Source organism: Acinonyx jubatus, chromosome E3, assembly GCF_027475565.1.
Source record: "Acinonyx jubatus isolate Ajub_Pintada_27869175 chromosome E3, VMU_Ajub_asm_v1.0, whole genome shotgun sequence".
In the NCBI taxonomy this organism is placed as follows: domain Eukaryota; kingdom Metazoa; phylum Chordata; class Mammalia; order Carnivora; family Felidae; genus Acinonyx; species Acinonyx jubatus.
This window is the reverse complement of record NC_069398.1, coordinates 29851777-29870467: the sequence shown is the minus strand read 5'-3', so window position 1 is coordinate 29870467 and position 18691 is coordinate 29851777. Positions and strand designations below refer to the sequence as shown.

Below are 18691 nucleotides of genomic sequence, written 5' to 3'. Positions count from 1 at the left end.
ATAGAAAGCGGGGAATGGGGTAGGGAGGTAGGTGGGTGGGGGACGGGGTGGTGGTGGTGGTAGGGCTCAGCCTGGGCTTCCCATCATAGAAGGGAGGAGGCTGAAAGGGAGCCAGAAATGGGAAGTAAGGAGAAAAGAGCGTCCTGGCTTTCTTACTTTGTCGCCTTAAAATTGTTGTGGGAATTTACAGGGGCATATGAAGACCTTTCCTCCCAACTGTGTTGGATGGGAGATAAGCTGGGACTCTCACAGAATTCCTAGTTACCAGAAAAGCTGGTGTCCAGGCTTGGGCTCCATGTAGGTTTGATGCAAGCATAGCTTTATGTGTCCCAGCTCTGGGCTGGGCTCTGAAGACGGAAAAAAGCAAGACCTAGGGTTACACAACTCCAGCCCTTCTTTCTGCCACTTCTTTTCCATGCACAATGATGTCTTACCACCATCTTGGTTGTTTTTGTTTTGTTTTGTTTTTTTCTGGAAAGGCCACGATAACCATTACTGGTTAAGAAATTCTGACTTGGGCAAGATGCTTCAATTCCCTTAATCTCTCTTCCTTCTCTAAAGTAGGGGTGTACTTGGAGCAGCACTGGCAGGGGAGCTTCCTGCCTTTGTACACATGGGATTGCACAATTTTCCTCCCTATTCAAGAAAGAGCCCAAGTATGAAAAACAGAAGGATTTGTGGAAATACATACATACATACATACACACATACATAGGATTTGTGGTTATGTGAAAACAATGAGAAATAAAACCTGGGGTCACCACGCACAGATTTCCCCAAGACCCATGATTTCTAACCCTTAGCCATTGATCTTCAGAAGAAAACAGGGACAAGGAAGGGGTGAACCCCAGGATCCTGCTGTCCCTGGAGCATCATGTAAACCTCCTGGACTAGAGGCTCAATGCCAGGATCTGCACCTTGGGCAAGAGGGCTGTAATTTACTATTTTCCTAGGTCCATCAAGAAAATGGACTCCTCAGGGTACCTGGGCTCAGTTAGTTAAGCATTTGACTCTCGATTTCGGCTCAGGTCACGATCTCATGGTTGGTGGGTTTGAGTTCTGCATCGGGCTCTGTGCTGTCCCGTGTGCTCTCTCAAAAATTAAAAAAAAAAAAGAGAAAAGAAAATGGACTCCTCCCTGGGGCAGAGATCCATTTTCTTGACATTTGTCTCCTTATAGTTTAATTCATTTGGAATACCTTTTCTTTCCTTCCTCCTCTGAGAACAAAAACAAAAACCAACCAAACAAACAAAAAACCCAGTGCTCTCTGAGGAGCCTTTGAATGTCATGTTCTTGTGTTGCCAGAAAATTTCTCCTTAAATCCTGACAAGTTCAATAAGTTGTCACCAGCAGTGTGTGGGGGTGTGGGAGTAGGAGTCATCATACCCATTAAGATTTGTTCTAAAAGGATTTGCATTTCTGGGGGTGACATTGGGATTTGGTTTCCAGAGAGGATAGGGCAACTGTTAGACAAAAAGTTGAGGCCATTGCAGTTTTGGTGACCTTGAGAGACGCTTCCTTTCACCACAGATATACCAGGGAGAGAACCACCCTGTAACAGGGAGCTCCTTACAAGTTAACAAAGGCTATTGTGATAATTGTCTCATTCAACATGGTGCTGGGGGATAGGGTTCATTACCTTCACTTATCAAACAAGATTCCTTCTGATTCTTTTCTTATTGGCAAGTACATCATGGTAGCATCAATCAGTTGTCAGCTTATTTTCCTGCTTCTTCCACTATAAAAATTGTGCTCCTTAAATTAAAGCTCTGTTTCTGAACTCAAAGCGTGGCTGTCTCATTCAAGATGTTCAATAGGTGTTAAATTATTGTGAGATCAGAGAGGAAAATGAGCAAAACAATAAATGAAAAAACCACAGAGACAGCAATTGAAGAAGTCACTATGCTCAATACATTAGAAGTACAAGGAGCATGTCAGCATGGCATCTCAGTGCACCAAAGGTGAATAAGGCCCCAAGTGCATTTCTAGTATAAGAAAAGGGGCTTTAAAAATCACAGAGTGGGAGGGGCTCCTGGGTGGCTCAGTCGGTGAGTGTCGGACCTCAGCTCAGGTCATGATCTCGCGGTCTGTAAGTTCGAGCCCCACGTTGGTCTCTGTGCTGACAGCTCAGAGCCTGGAGCCTGCTCCGGATTCTGTGTCTCTCTCTTTCTGCCCCTCCCTCCACTCATGCTCTGTCTCTCTCTCTGTCAAAAATAAATAAACATTAAAAAAATTTTTTTTAAATCACAGAATGGGAGAGAAGCAAAGTTCTAATGGCAAGGAGGCACGAGGGGGTAGCACAGAGAGGATACACCTGGTGCAAAGTTAGCCACCAGTAGTGAAGTGAGAGGAGTTGAAGAGTGAACAAAGAAATCCTGGAGGATCTGATAAATATGCAAGTAAAGAGAAATAGAACAGGAGGATTGCAACAGGGGAGAGAGCAGGTTAAAAGAAACAATAGAACACAGAAAACAATAAATGAGACGTTAATTTCAAAAGGCACAAAGCTTAGGGAGCCTGGGTGGCTGTCATTAAGCATCTAACTTTGGCTCAGGTCATGATCTCATGATCTCTTGGTGAATTTGAGCCCCATCTTGGGTGAGTTCGAGCCCTGCTTCAGGTGAAAAACACAAGCCCCGCTTCAGGTGAGCCCCACTACTTTCTCTCCTTCTCTGCTCCTTGTGGGATTTTTTTCTGCCCCTTGCTCACTGGCACCCTTTCTCTAAATAATAATAATAATAATAATAATAATAATAATAATAATAATAATGGCACAAAGATTAGAAATAAAGTTTATACCATAAATCATGAAGACAAAATGAGAGATGAGGGAAAATAAAAATAAATGAAACTATAAAAGGCGGTTGAGGGGCACCTGGGTGGCTCAGTGGTTAAATGTCCGACTTTGGCTCAGGTCATGATATCGCGGTTTGTGAGTTCAAGCCCCATGTCGGGCTCTGTGCTGACGGCTCAGAGCCTGGAGCCTGCTTCGATTCTGTGTTTCCTCCTCTCTCTGCCCCTCCCATGCTCATGTTCTGTCTCTGTCTCTCAAAAATAAATGTTAAAAAAATTAAAAATAAAATAAAAGGCAGTTGAAAAATTAAAAACGGGCGTCAACAAAAATATAGCGCATTATGAAGAGAATTCATAATTCACTGCTGTAGAAAACACAAAGAACTGAAAAGCAAGAAAAAATCGTACAAAATGCCAAATTAAATGATGAAGGGATCAATGAAAGGAAAATGGGGAGGAAGGTGTGAATGTGTGTTAAAATGGAGAAATACACAGTCTTAGGAAGATTGCAATATAATAAAAAACAGAAGGGACTGTCTTAGTTTGAGTGGTTCTAACAGATAACCACAGACTGGGAAATTTAAACAACAGAAATTCGTTTCTCATAGTTCTGGAGACTGGAAGTTCAAGATCAGGTGCCTGCAGATTCACCTCTTGGTAAGGGCTCTCTTCCTGGTTTGCAGATGGCTGCCTTCTCATTATATCCTCATGTAGCAGAGAGCCTCCTTCTTGTGTGTCTTATAAGGGCACTAATCCTGTCCAGAGGGCTACACCCTCATGATTTAATTACCTCCCAAAGACCCCTCCTCCTAAATACCATCGCATTGGGTATTAGGGATTAGGGGTATTGGGATTAGGGTTTCAACAAATGAATTTTTAGAAGACACAAACATGTAGTCCATAACAGGAATCTAAAGAAGTGATGTAAACAGAATTAAATGGTAATTTTCCTGAAGAATCTGTCCCTGCCACTTTCACCATGTGGGCAGAGTGCACTTACCTAAGCTAAGTTTGCTGACCACAGCATGCTGGTGATTGGAATTGACAGACTGTCTGGGGCAGGGGTGTGTGTGGTGGTGGTGGGTGGGGGATGAGTGTATTTAAGATTACAGGGACCTGGTGAACTAATCTCATTTTATCCTGAAATGTGATTGTCACATCACCCACAAGGGCCCTGACACTTCCTAGGATGGGCACGAGCCCAAGTGTTTAGCATTCCCTTTCTTTTTCTTTCTTCTCCTTTTGCAGACCCAGAACCTCTGACCACAGTGCTCATTAGGGCTCTGATTTTTATTGTTGTTCAAAGGTTCTACCTACATTTTCATCTCTGGTTTGTGCCACATGCGGTAAGGACTTGTCAGGATTCAGTCTCCTCAAGGTCTGCCCAGCCCCTGCCCACCTGACCCCTCTGTTCTCTGGATTGGGAAGAGGTCTGCATCTTTTTTCAAAAGCTGCAAAAGCCTTGCTATGAGGAATACCTGGCATCTGTTCCTTCTGACGCTCATTTTCACTCGTGTGTTCTGCAAACAGATCTTACTGCTGACAACGCTTTCGTACAGTCACTTCAATTTCCCTTGTCGGCCAGAGTTTTCCAAGCTGTCTGAGATTTCCCATAACACTGGGGTCATTGTCTCACAATGTCCTTTGTTCCGGTGATGTGCTCTCCAACAGGATTGGAAGTTGGGTATTTCCTTCTGAAGCCAATGGGGTTCAGCCTGGTGTTTCCTTACTTTTTATTTTCTTTCTTTTTAATGTTTTTTTTTTTTTTATTTTACTTTTTGAGAGACAGAGTTGGGGGGGGGGGGGCATGGGAAGGGATACAGAGAGAGAGGGAGACACAGAATCCAAAGCAGGCTCCAGGCTCTGAGCTGTCAGCACAGAGCCGGAGGCTGGTTTCGAACCCACCAACACTGAGATCATGACCTGAGCCGAAGTCGGACAACGTAAGTGCAACCGACTGAGCCACCCAGGCGCCCCTCCCTACTTTTTCTTTGGCTTCCTCAAGGGTAGAAGAAGTAGATACGGTGAGAAGTGGGATCCTGAGTCTATGCCTGAGACTCAGGAGAGGAGCAGCGGGTCGGAACGGTCACCTCTGTAGAGTCAGCTTTAAAGGGCTCCAGGAAGGAAGGGACCAGCAGAAGGACAAAAGCTGGAGGGCCTCCACTGGGCGCCAAGACTGGGTCCAGTACAGGTCCTGGCGACCGGGGCTTTTATCCCCACCCCTCCACCACCACCACCACCCCCTCCCCCCGCCCCCACACACCCCGCCAATCTTCAGCTGAGGCTCCGGGCACGTCACAATGGGACTTGGTGCTAGTCACCATCCCCACCTGACTCCCGCAGAGAAGTCATCCTCTGCCCGAAGAATAACAAGACTAGAGGGCCGATTTGCCCTTTCGGACTCTCCCGCGCTCCACCGGAATTCTCCATCTTTCCAGGCCTAATACCGGCGCTCCTCCTCCCCACCTTCCCCGCCCGGAAGGCAATGCAGGCACCTTTGCGCCCTGGGGAGACTGGAGGGGCCTCTCCATCCTGCCTCCGCCAGCCAGTGCACTGGCCTTCACCTTCCTTGGTCCTGGCGGTTTTCGTGCAGTGTCTCTAGTGGACCCTTCAAGATTTCAAGCCCGAGGAAGCCTGGCTGGCTCAGTCGGAGGAGTGTGCTACTCTTGATCTCGCGGGTCGTGAATTAGAACCCTACGGTGGGTGTAGATATTACAAACAAATAAGCTTTAAAAAATTATTTTTTCAAGACGAGCCAGGTGCGGAGGCGACGTGGGGGCCTCCATCCTCAACAATGGGTGATTGGGGCCCACAGATGACCGTCTGCTCCCTTCTCCGCCCCGCCTCTGGGGAAAGGGAGATCGGTAGGCCGCTACGCCTTGGGAGCGGCCTCTACCTCCTAGACTTCTGGGCGCCAGCGTCTGGGTTGAGAAGGGAAGTCGATGCCCAAAGTGGGAAGGGGGCTCCCAGACAGTCACTTCGATGTGGCGAACACCCGTGTTCAGGGCCGTATCACTCTCGCCCAGGCAGAGGTGGGCAGCTAACTTCTCTTTTACCCTCCCCTTCCCTGAGCCCAGGCCTCCCCGCCTCCCTGGAGCAGAAGCCTGCGCTCCGCAGGTGGAAGCGCGCCCGGGGCCAGGCTCTGGCCTCACCCCCAGCGGCGTCCGGCCCAACCCCTTGCTCGTCCCAGCCTCGCTCCACTCTTGGCGCCTCCAGCCGGAAAGCGTGGGGGCGTGGGGAGGAAGGCTGGGTAGAGTCCTGCAGGCGGATCGTGTGGACCCCTTTTTTTTTTTTTCTTTTTTCTTTTCTTTTTTTCTTTTTTTTTTTTTTTGCATCTAAACGGTTTCGTGCGTCCTTGAACCTTCTCTCCAAGGTTCATTTCAGGTTTTCTTTAGGGTGCTTGCGGACCATGGACGGTGTCTGCGGTGTATAACTGAGCCTCAAACGGTGTTTACCTCCAAGTTGGACTGTTGGTCCCAAGCAACCGGAGTCGGGGATGACCCTGACCTTGCGTCTGATTCTGTAACTCCCACCTTCCCGGGGTGGGCTTTCCTTGATGGGATCTGAACCCCCACCAGTGGCGCGGGGACCCAATGCTGGGCGGGTGGTCCTTGATACTCTGCCGCTAAATTCCCCGGAGGAAATCCCCTTCCCTTTCACTGAGGTGATTGGCTTGAACTCAGTGGGTGCCACGTAGGGTCCCAGGGTCTGATCCGAGGTCGCATCTGCGAGGGGAGAGCCCGGAGCAGAGTGCTTGGCTTCTGGAGAGGCTCTGGAGCGGCTGGAGCGCGTGATTGGAGAGCAGGGCCTGGCAAGCCTCGGAGACCGCTGTCGGGGGGGGGGGGGGGGGGGGGAGGGGCGGGGGGAGGATGAGCTCACCCGCATGATGGAGGGAGCGATCGGTGGCACCTGCATCCCCTCCTTTTCCCTTCCCCCCATGCCCGCCACCTGGCACGCGTGGGGGATCAGGCACTGCAGACATCCGGAGCCTGGAAGGCCGGAGGGGATCGCCGTGATGACCCCTCCCTCGGGTGGAGGGCCTAGGGGCACAAGCAATGATTTTCAGGTTATGAACGGGGCGGGGGTGGGGTGCAGTTTATTCCAGAGATACTTGTATTCCCCATGACAGGATCAGCTGCAAGTGCGTTCCCGTGCAGACACTACTGATACATTTTCAGAACTGAGCGACCATGAAGGAAGACGAACCATGAGGTGAGAACCACGTCTTGACCTCAAAGCTCTGTGTTTTCGTCGTGGGAAGTCTCAGGATTGTTCCTGACAGTTACACTTAAGAGCTCATTACAGATCATTGGGCCGAATTGGCACTGAGCCACTATGTGGGAAATTGATGAAAATTTACATCTATAAAAGAGTGGACCATTTCACAATATATACATATATCAAATCATTCTATTGTTTATCTGAAGCGAATACAGTGTTATATGTCAATAAAAAATAATACATGTGCAGCGGGCGCCTAGCCTCTGACTTTTTTATTTTTTCACATTTATTTCTGAGAGACAGAGAGCACGAGCAGGGGAGGGGCAGAGAGAGAGGGAGACACAGAATCTGGAGCAGGCTCCAGCTCTGATCTGTCAGCACAGAGCCTGATATGGGGCTCAAACCCATGAGAACCGTGAGATCACGACCTGAGCTGAAGTCAGATGCTTAACCGACTGAGCCACCCAGGCGCCCCTAGCCTCTGACTCTTGATCTCAGCTCAGATCTTGATCTCAGGTTCCCGAGTTCAAGCCCTGCCTTGGCCTCCACGCTGGGTGTGGAGCCTACTTAAAATAAAATAAAGCTTTAAAAAAATCAATACATATGCAGGAAAAAAAAAAAGAGTGAACCACCTGTTCTTCCATACTACTTGAACAAATACCTCCACTCTATTTTTTTAATGTTTGTTTATTTTTGAGAGAGAGAGAGACAGAGTGTGAGTAGGGGAGGGCAGAGAGAGAGGGAGACACAGAATCTGAACCAGGCTACAGGCTCTGAGCTGTCAGCACAAAGCCCAACCCAGGGCTCAACACCAGGCTGGACTCCGGGCTCGAACCCATGAGATCACGACTAGAGCTGAAGTCAGCTGCTCAACAGACTGAGCCACCCAGGCGTCCCAAATAACTCCATTCTAAAACAAGGACTCCTTGGGGCACCTGGGTAGCTCAGTCGGTATAGCCTCTGACTTTTGCTTTCAGCTGAGGTCATGGCCTCAAGATTGGTGAGATAGAGCCCATGGAGCCTCTTGGGATTCTCTCTCTCTCCCTCTCTGCCCCTCTCCTACTCACACACACTCTCGCAAAATAAATGAATAAACTTAAAAAAAAATAAAAATAAAACAAGGCCTCCTCTTAGAGACAATCCCCATGGATGTAATGGAGGGGTTTGGAGTTTTCACTCCCAAGAGTGACCCAGGATAAATGACCCATCCAAGTTGTGAGGGAAACTTGTTCACCCTAGACTCTTCTAACTGGGCAATGACGGAAAAGCTGGAACTGTTTTTGCCGCTTCCTTAGATGAATCACTTTGGGCAATTTGCTTATCTTCTGTTTCTCCATTTCCTCTCCAGAGAAGTGGGACTCATAATAACACTGTCTACCACAGAGAGTATGTAAGAAGATTAACAATATACTTAGAAGGGGCAGGAGGCTTATAGCAAGCATTCCCCTTAAATGTTATATGTTACAATTATCTCAATTCTTTCATTTATCTTTTCACTGAGATCTATTTAATATCCTGCGAGGGCATTTGGTGTTAGAGGTCTCCTTGGGGGAATAGAAATCCACACACCCAGTTTGGAGCTGTGGGAGAATTCCTCATTTCAGACATAGAAATGATCAAGTCCTTGTCCTGGGCATACTCAGTTTACTGTTGTTACTTCAAATTATTTTTAAAGATTTTATTTTAAAGTAATCTGTACATCCCGTACATCCCAGGTGGGGCTTGAACTTACAAGCCCAGTAGAGTCACATGCTCTACTGACAGAGCCACCCAGGCACCCTGACTGTTCTTTTACTTTAAAGTGGACTCTCATTAGGGGCGCCTTAACTGAGTGGCTCAGTTAAGCATTTGACTTCTGCTCAGGTCACAATCTCACGGTTTGTTTGCCCCAGCCCCACGTAGGGCTCTGTGCTGGCAGCTCAGAGCCTGGAGCCTGCTTCAGATTCGGTGTCTCCCTCTCTTTCTGTGCCTCCCCGACTCACACTCTCTCTCTCAAAAATAAACATTAAAAAAGTAATAAAATGGACTCTCATTGAAAGGACATATATCTATAGATGCTTTACATCTCATAAGTCCCTATCTTCAATTTAAAACTAAAATCATTTGCTGTATTTAAAAAATTAAACCCATTCTTGAAACAACAAAAGATACTTTTCTTCTTGTTGCAAATTTTAGTGACTCGGTCCAAGCTCTGAGAAATGCTGGCAGAGTGAAGTCTGGTTCTTCTGTCGCTGCAGCAAATTCACTGCAGCATGTACAATGGAAGCTTTACTGTGTGTACTCTCTTATAAATGGCATAGGACCTTCTAAATTTACTCCAGGGGGTCTGGGTATGTGGTAAAAAGTAAGGCCCATGTAGAAAGGCAGCCTAGAACCAGAGACCTCAAGTCTTCAGTTTAAAATGTCCCCAACATGGCACAAAAACAGACACTCAGATCAATGGAACAGAATAGAGAACCAGAAATGGACCCACAAACATATGGCCAACTAATCTTTGACAAAGCAGGAAAGAATATCCAGTGGAATAAAGACAGTCTCTTCAGCAAGTGGTGCTGGGAAAACTGGACAGCAACATGCAGAAGAATGAACCTGGACCACTTTCTTACACCATACACAAAAATAAACTCAAAATGGATGAAAGACCTAAATGTAAGACAGGAAGCCATCAAAATCCTCGAGGAGAAAGCAGGCAAAAATTTCTTTGATCTTGGCCGCAGCAACTTCTTACTCAATAAGTCACCAGAGGCAAGGGAAACAAAAGCAAAGATGAACTACTGGGACCTCATCAAAATAAAAAGCTTCTGCACAGTGAAAGAAACCATCAGCAAAACTAAAAGCAACAGACAGAATGGGAGAAGATATTTGCAAATGACATATCAGATAAAGGGTTAGTATCCAAAATCTATAAAGAACTTATCAAACTTAACACCCCAAAAAAAAAAAATAATCCAGTGAAGAAATGGGCAAAAGACATGAATAGACACTTCTCCAAAGAAGACATCCAGATGGCCAACCGACACATGAAAAAATGTTCCATGTCACTCATCATCAGGGGAAATACAAATCAAGACCACAATGAGATACCACTTCACACCTGTCAGAATGGCTAACATGAACAACTCAGGCAACAACAGATGTTGGTGAGGATGCGGGGAGAGAGGATCTCTTTTGCACCGCTGGTGGGAATGCAAACTGGTGCAGTCACTCTGGAGAACAGTATGGAGGTTCCTCAAAAAATTAAAAATCTAGAACTACCCAGCAATTGCACTACTAGGTATTTATCCAAGGGATACAGGTATGGTGTTTCCAAGGGGCACATGCACCCCAGTGTTTATAGCAGCACTATCAACAATAGCCAAAGTATGGAAACAGCCCAAATGTCCATTGATGGATGACTGGATAAAGAAGGTGTGAGTATATATATATATATATATATATATATATATATATATATATAGTATTACTCGGCAATCAAAAAGAATGAAATCTTGCCATTTGCAACTACATGGATGGAACTAGAGGGTATTATGCTAAGCAAAATTAGCCAGAGAAAGACAAAATCATATGACTTCATTCATATGAGGACTTTGAGACACAGAACAGATGAACCTAAGGGAAAGGAAGAAAAAATAATATAAAAACAGGAGGGGGACAAAGCATAAAAGATTCTTAAATATGGAGAACAAATAGAGGGTTACTGGAGGGGTTGTGGGAGAGAGGATGGGCTAAATGGGTAAGGGGCATTAAGGAATCTACTCCTAAAATCATCGTTGCACTATATGCTAACTAACTGGGATGTAAAAAAATAAAAATAAATTTAAAAAATAAAATGTCCCCAACAAAGCTAGTCTGACAGGTTGTCTGTGACCCACGAATGAGGAAGTACCTAAACTACTGTTTGTTCCCAGCTCAAAATCATCATTCTGGTCTGGGCGTCCTAAAACGCAGAAGTGGAAGGTTTCCAGTTACACCGGCAAGGATATGGCGAGATCAGTCTTGGTATTTCACTCAGAGAGCCTTTATGATGCCCACGTCGGAGACACCCGGCTGTCACATGCCTCCTGCGTCCACAATCTCCCTGATGCAGGCTCCTCTCCATTCACTCAGCGCAATCAATGAACGCTGCGCTGCTACGGAAACGTATTACCCGTGGTCACGCCCCACATCCCAACCGCAAAGCATCACTCTCCCCTCCTCGACCCCTGGGTCTTTTGTGTCAGCAGTGCTCAACCTACTTATTGTAGTGTTCCCCCCGCCCCCGTATCTAATAAGCCTTCTACAATGAATATGTGGGCTTTTTTTTTTTTTTTTTTTTTTTTTTTTTTTAGCAAAAGAGAAAAAGAAACTTCTAAGTGCCCTCTTTGAGAAACGGAAGTAGTCTCGCTGCTTAGGTGTGACCGGAGCGCAAATCCTCCTGTTGCTCCGCCTGCTGAAGGACTTGGAGAGAAGAGACCCGCGCCCCTGGCTCCGCTCTTGCCTTCCCTGGGAGCTGCGATTGGCATTTCCACAGGCAACGCTCCCTAAAAGCCCTGGGGAGGTGGCTTTCCCGAATTACGAGTATCCTCCCAGCCCTCAGCTCCTCCTTTGCTTCATTTACATTTACATTTTGCTTTGAATAGCCCCGTTGTAAAAGGGACAGAGAGCTCATAGCCAGTCCCAAGTCAAAATAAAAGCAGTGTAAAAAAAAAAAAAAATACCGGACGCTGCACCTGACAACTGCTGAAATGCATGTTGTCCTAAAGGACAAAAACCGGGGTAGCTTTCACGACCTCGTGGCGCAACGGTAGCGCGTCTGACTCCAGATCAGAAGGTTGCGTGTTCAAATCACGTCGGGGTCACAGCTGTGGCTTTTCTGTTTGGCCACCTGAATCAATACGTAAGCGTCTGTCTGCTACCCTCCCAACCTTGGGCTTTCTCTTTTTCTTTAGTCCAAAGGGACTTCTTGGGAACAACTCAGCGATGGACAGGCACTTAAACTGAAGGGTGAGGATGACCTGGAAGGGAAAACCCCCCACAGGAGCAGACATATGGGTCGTTGTGTCCCTATCCTTATCGGGACTATGCTTCAGAGAAGACATTAAAACAGGGCAGACTTTCCTAATGAATTCACTCTGGTGTAAAAGTAGTTTTGCTGGGTCGCTAGCCAGGCATGGCACAATCTCTCTGGTTGCTTTTGTGTCGTTTTGAAGAAGATATCGGTTTTCCAGTTCTGCCACCCTCCCCCAACCCCCACAAGCTCACCCACGCATACAGTTTTCATGGTTTGAGCTTCCTGTCGAAAGTTTCTGAACATTGTGGTTAAAGAGAAAATACTGTGAGGTTGGTTCAAAATGTATTATGTTGAGGATGCTGTTCTTGAACTTTCTGAGAGTGGAAATTGCCCTGGCATTTACCACCTTTTAATTCAGGATTCATTAAAAATCGTCCTTCCAGTAGAGATTTGAAACTATCAGGTTTCAGATACAAACCAGTTGCCATGACCTGAGAGCAAGGAGAAACCCAGCAGAAAGAGAAATCGAGGTGGACGTATCATGATTAAGCTTTCATTACACCAGCCTCACTTCCCCTTTCAGTTTAAAAGTCTGTCCTTTGCTGAGCTTAAAAAAAAAATGTTCTAGGTACTTTTTTTCCTCTTTCTTTCTTTGGTAATCTCCAAACCCAACGTGGGTCTTGAACTCAAGACCCTGACATCAAGAGTCTCTCACTCTACTGAATGAGCCAGGCAGCGCTCTAGGTACTGGTTCTAAAGTTGTGAATGCCTGATGAAATCTTGGAATCGACAGCATAGCACTTGCTTTGAAGCTAAAGTGATGTGAACACGCAACCTTCTGAGCCAGTGAGATGCATTACCGTGGTGCTGGCACCAGATCCTCTTTGTGTATTTAACATCTGGTAATTTCCTCAGTTCTCAGTTGCAGGGGTTAATATTTGCTATCCATGCACCAGACAGCTTGGGCTTCTCTGGGCTTCTGGTCCTTTCGTTATGGAGATATACAAAGCAAGATGAAAAGGTCCGTAAAGTAGAGGTAAACAGGAGGGGAGGGTGCCTCAGAGAATTCTTGCCTTCACCGTTCAGAAACAGCCTCCCCTCCCTGGAGGTTTGAAGGTACCGCTACCCATCTCCCACAGTGCTGCTGGGCCCACCTCTTCTGAAGCACTTCAGGTTCTAGCATCCCCTAGAACAAATTTTATTCAGAAGGAATGTGAGGTGAACTGGGGAGAGTTCTTTTGACTCAGGAGCGTCCTCAGAAGCGGCAGGCGCTAGGTGAAATTCTACCCACCCAGGGAAAGCGGGCGGGAGCGAATGGAAGGAAATTCACATGAAGGTCAATCATCTTCCTGGGATCTCAGATTGGGAGCATTCTGGGTTCTTAGCTGGAGCCAAGTACTACTCAGAGGACACAGAAGTGGCGCGGGGACCCGACCTGTCATCCCTGTTCCTCCCTACGTTGACATTCCTGGAAGGGACCTGCAGAACTGACTCCCCAAGTCATATGCCTAGAAACAGTCAACCTTGACCATCCCTCCTTTCCCTAAGTTCAAATGCCTGGACCTGACCTACACCTTCCCCTTCACCCCGCCCCCATCATCCCTTGCCTTCTGTAAAGAGAAACTTAGGCACTGCTGTGGGTGAGTTTCTTTGCTTCTGAAGGTTTCCCCCTCTTTACAGTGACTCAGAGCAGTTTTCCTAATTCATTTCCCAAACATTTGCATAATCATAATAGCATAATGCACACACAAAATGTTCCAGGATATTCAAGCACTGTTGTAGGAGCTGGGGACAGGCCAGAGAACAAAACAGACTGGACTTTCAGGGAAGTACCATTCTCTTTGTATGTCTGATAAGATTTGTACACGTGACAGAAACGACCCAAGAGGGAGGCAAACACCGAGGCGACCACGTGGTGGGGATGGGGACTCTCTTCCAGCCGTTAACACAGAGCGTTCTTGAACTGCACCTTTGACAAAGACTATGTGGTTGGTTTGTTCTGTTTTAAAAAGAAGGCAATTGCTACCTTTTTCTTTTAAAGAGTAAAATATGTTTACTTGTTTTTTAAATTTATTTTGAGAGAGAGAGAGAGAGAGAGAGCATGAGTGGGGGAGGGAGCAGAGAGAGGGAGAATCCCTAAGCAGAGAGCCTGACTTGGGCTTGAACCCATGAACCGTGAGATCATGAACTGAGCCAAAATCAAGAGTTGGATGCTTAACTGAGTCACTCAGGTGCCCCAACAACTGAGTACTTAACTATTATCACACCCTTGTCTCTGAAAGACTAATAGCACCCTACGAAGAAGGCAGAAGAGATATGGTAAATAATGTCACAGAAATCACGGCCTTGGTTGGGACCCAGTTGGGGGAAGAAAACAGTCAGCTGGGGAAAAATTTGAACACAACAAACAAAAAGGGTAAATGGGAGAACTGTTGACAAAAATCACCAAGTCAAACGTCATGTGGGAGAAGACACTAAGCTCAAACTCAGTCCCCAGGGTACAGGAGGTACAAGCAGGCTCTGTGCTGTCAGTGCAGAGCCCAACAAGGGGCTCCGTCTTGTCACTCGTGAGCCAAAATCAAGAGTGGGACACTTAACCGACTGAGTCACCCAGGCGCCCCTTTAATGATATATTCTTTTCTTATACTCACATGAAAAAGGAGAGTAAAATGATGAAGGCATTGCTAGACTCTTCACCTTCAGAATTCTGTTTTTCTGAATCATTTTCCCACTCAATGTTGTCTGTGCCCATGTTTTCCCATGGTATTTTTCTGGCTACTCTTACCAAGCGTATTGGTAATATGGCATCTCTTAAGTACTCTTAAGTATGCTCCACTGTTGTCTCTGGGATTTTCTTCCATGCTGTTGATATCCATGATGTGGTGACTACTCACCGGTGACACCTGACCAACAATTGTAAGGCACTTCTGGATATCAGAGATATGAAAATGTAAAAGAAACCTGCATGTATTAGACTCAGGGGAAACAGTAAAATCTACTTTTTATGAAGAAACTGTGACAACCACTCCTGGATCATTTCTGTGTATATTGTGTGTTCCTTGTCTGTGGTTTTTAGATTCAAGCTGAGAAGTGCCTTCAGTCAGAGTGTATTCACTGTCTTTGTAAGGCTTTATGAACAGTGGTAGTATCATGAGTATCTGCACATCACACTGCAGAAAGATGTCCTGTTAATTTAATCATCTTTATTAAAATTTTGCAGTTAAGCTTTTATTTGTATTTTGTATTTTAAGCTTAAAGGACCTAAAGCTGCCTGTTATGATTATGTTGGGGAACATGTTGATGGGAAAATTATTTCCCTTCATTATTTAAAACAAAACAAGATAGGTGTGCCTGGGTGGCTCAGTCGGTTGAATGGGTTGGTCTTTTGACTTTGTCTCAAGTCAGGACCTTACAGTTTGTGGTATTGAACCCCAGTTTGGGCTCCATGCTGACAGCATAGAGCCTTCTTGGGATTCTCTCTCTCCCTCTGTCTCTGCCCCTACCCTGCTCTCTCTCTCAAAATAAATAAACTTAAAAAATAAAACAAAACAAGATAAACAAGCATACATTCATTTGAAAAGTATTGCCCAAAAAGTGCTCAGAAGGCATCTCTGAAGGTATGAGCTAGGTTATGCTATAGAATCAAACAACCTGAAAATTCTCAGTGACAACAAGCAGGGTGTCTTTCCTACTCATGCTAGGTGTCCATGTCTGCACTCCAGAACCCAGACTGATGGAACAGTCTTATATGAGATATTCTAAGTCTCATGGCAGAGGGAAAAGAAATGGCAGACTAGAACCTGACTCTTAAACAGAAAAGGATGGCTCTCTCTCTCAAGGGGAGGTTATTGCAAGTCACAGATCCAAGCTTGAATTCAACTGGGCAGGAAAGTATGATCCTCTTGCAAGGAGGGGCAGCAAAGATTTTGAACAATAATGTAATAACTCTAGGCGTGGTTAAGATACACCTAAGGAAAGACATCCTTGATGTAATCGGTGCCTCCTTCCACTTCCCAAAGGTGTATTTTTTAAAATTTTAAACGTTTATTCATTTTTAAGACACAGAGAGAGCAGAGCGTGAGCAGCAGAGGGACAAAGAGAGAGGGAGACAGAATCCAAAGCAGGCTCCAGGCTCTGAGCTGTCAGCACAGAGCCCGACGTAGGGCTAGAACTCACTGACCGAGAGATCATGACCTGAGCCAAAGTCGTACACTCAATGGACTGAGCCACCCAGGCGCCCCATTCCCAAATATTTTAGATACTCCATGACTTTGGGATCGAGTACAGGGAAGTTTTATTAGTCAGAATTCTTCTGTGAAACAGGACCCATAGGAAATATATAGATAGATAAAATGTGATTTATGATTAGGGATTGGCTCCTGCAATGGTGGGGCTGAAGTCCCATCTGCAAGCTAGAGATCCAGGAAAGCTGGTAATAGGTTCTAGTCCACGCCTAGAACCAGGGGAGTTAATGGTGTAAATTCCAGTCCAAGTCAGAAGACCCAACAACCAGGGGTGCTAATGTCCAAGGGCAGAAGATGGATGTCTCAGCTCCAGCAGAGAGAGCAAACATGTCCTTCCTCTGTCCTTTTATTCTATTCAGACTCTTGATGGATTGGATGATGCCCACTAGCATTTATGAAAACATCTTCTTTACTCTGCCTACCAATTCAAATGCATTATAATCTCTTCCAGACACATCCTCACCGAGACACCAAGAAATGTTTTACCAACTATCTTGTCACCCCCTAAAGTAGAAACATAAAATTAACCCAAAGTTGGATTTATGCCTACCTGAAAACCTGTCATTGTTCTGTGAAATAAATGGTGGTGAACTCATTGACTAAGAGAGAGGGGTTGGTCATGAAGTAGAGTTTAGTAAAGCAGTATTTGGAATGGCTGCTCAGAATGGAGTCAGAAGGGGAGACAACCACTTATAAAAGGAGATAGCTATGGATAAACAAAGGACTGCTAAATTATGCTAGGACCTAGCTGAAGCTGGGATTCATAATCGTGGAATGACATCTTCTCAGCACTCACCTTTGTTGACAAGGATCTGTGCTTGACACTGGGACAGTGATGCACAAAATATGCATGGTCTCTGTCTTCATGGAGCTTACCGTCAAGTAAGGAAGGTATACATTAAAAATGTAGCAGAAAAAAAATGTATAATTACAAATTGTGGCAAGTCTACAAAGAGAATGAACAAGGTTCTGTGAGAAAATCAATTTGAATTAAGGGGAAGGAGTTCAGGGAAAGCTTCCCTGAAGTGACTTTTGAACTGAAATCTGAAGGATGATAGAGAGAGATTCTAAATAAAGGGAATGTGTAAAGGACAGCAAAGAATTTGGGATGTGTGAGTTACTAAAAAGCCTATGTAATAGAGGAGTTTCGAGAATGAAAGGAAGATAGTAGCAGGTAATTCAGGATTGGCACAGCCAGATTATGTAGGGTTTTATAAATTGTGCTAAGGAGTTTGTCTTATTCCAGAGCAGAGGGAAGTCACTGAAGGGTTCTGAGGAAAGCGACATAAACAGATTTAATTCTCTTCTCTTCTTTTCTTAAATTTAGAGAGAGAGCAGGGGAGAGGCAGAGAGGAGAGACTGAGAATCCCAAACAGGCCCTACATGATCAGCGAGGAGCCTGATGCGGACTGGAACCCACGAACTGCAAGATCATGACCTGAGCTGAAACCGAGTCAGACCTTTAACCAACTGAGCCACCCAGGCGCTCCCCAGATTTAATTTTTATTTATTTTTTTTGTTTTATTTATTTTTGAGACACAGAGAGACAGAGCACGAGCAGAGGAGGGGCAGAAAGAGAGAGGGAGACACAGAATCCGAAGCAGGCTCCAGGCTCCGAGCTGTCAGCACACAGCCTGACACCCGGCTTGAACTCACAAACCGCCAGATCATGACCTGAGCCGAAGTCAGACGCTTAACCGACTGAGCCACCCAGGCGCCCCTCCCCAGATTTAATTTTTAAACGTTCATCTTGGCTGTCTTGAAGAGCATGGATTGAGAAAGGCACAATTAGATGTGGAGGAACTATTCAGGTGGCTGGTAATTTGGACCGCAAGGACACTTGTGATACAACTGGTTTCTCCTGGTGAAGAACTGGAACTACAGCCTCGAGCCTTTATAAACAGAGAAAAAGAAGTATCTTTCCTCTGGTTGCTCTTTGACTTCCATCCAGTACCAATGTTCATAAACTCCAGGTCGGCACAATCCCCACTTCAAAGCCCAACCTCCCTACTTGCCTTTTTCTCACATCTAACTTTTCCTTGTGAATTCCTTCCTATTCATGTTTATTTTATATCAACCAGGACAATGGCTTCTCACCCCTGCCTGTGGTTTTTACTTATCAGAATGCTTTCAACGAAATCACTAGCAGTGAGTTTGCAGACTCGGGGCTTTATTGTAAGAACGAGAAATACTAGGGAAAAAGACTGTGTAACAGGTGTATCCCCACACCACCACCAATTAATAATCCAACACTGAAAATACTTGGAGCTTTTAAACGACAGATTCTCACTGTATTCAGAAAGGAGATCTATCAGATGGGGAAATATCTGCATTTTAAGGTTGACACTGAAGGCCTGCAGTTCTCTCCCCTCGCTCTCCAGAGCCCCCCCCCCCCCCCCCCCCCGCCCTCGAGGGCAGGCACCGATGTCCCCGAGCCCTCTGG

At 45.8% G+C, this 18691-nt stretch overlaps 2 long non-coding RNA genes and 1 other non-coding gene across 3 annotated transcripts; 2 read left to right on the top strand and 1 right to left on the bottom strand.

Moving 5' to 3' along the window:
• Nucleotides 1-2: 2 nt before the first annotated feature.
• LOC128313676 (uncharacterized) lies at nt 3-3624 on the bottom strand. Its single transcript, XR_008294689.1, has 3 exons — nt 1640-3624; nt 985-1088; nt 3-347 (listed from the first exon to the last, which is right to left on the bottom strand). It is a non-coding gene; the product is annotated as an uncharacterized LOC128313676 (long non-coding RNA).
• A 1616-nt stretch (nt 3625-5240) lies between these two features.
• On the top strand, nt 5241-7267 carry LOC113594535 (uncharacterized). Its single transcript, XR_003414923.2, has 2 exons — nt 5241-5492; nt 6923-7267. It is a non-coding gene; the product is annotated as an uncharacterized LOC113594535 (long non-coding RNA).
• Nucleotides 7268-11780: 4513 nt separating this feature from the next.
• On the top strand, nt 11781-11852 carry TRNAW-CCA (transfer RNA tryptophan (anticodon CCA)). The gene has a single exon. It is a non-coding gene; the product is annotated as a tRNA-Trp (tRNA).
• Nucleotides 11853-18691: the final 6839 nt, after the last annotated feature.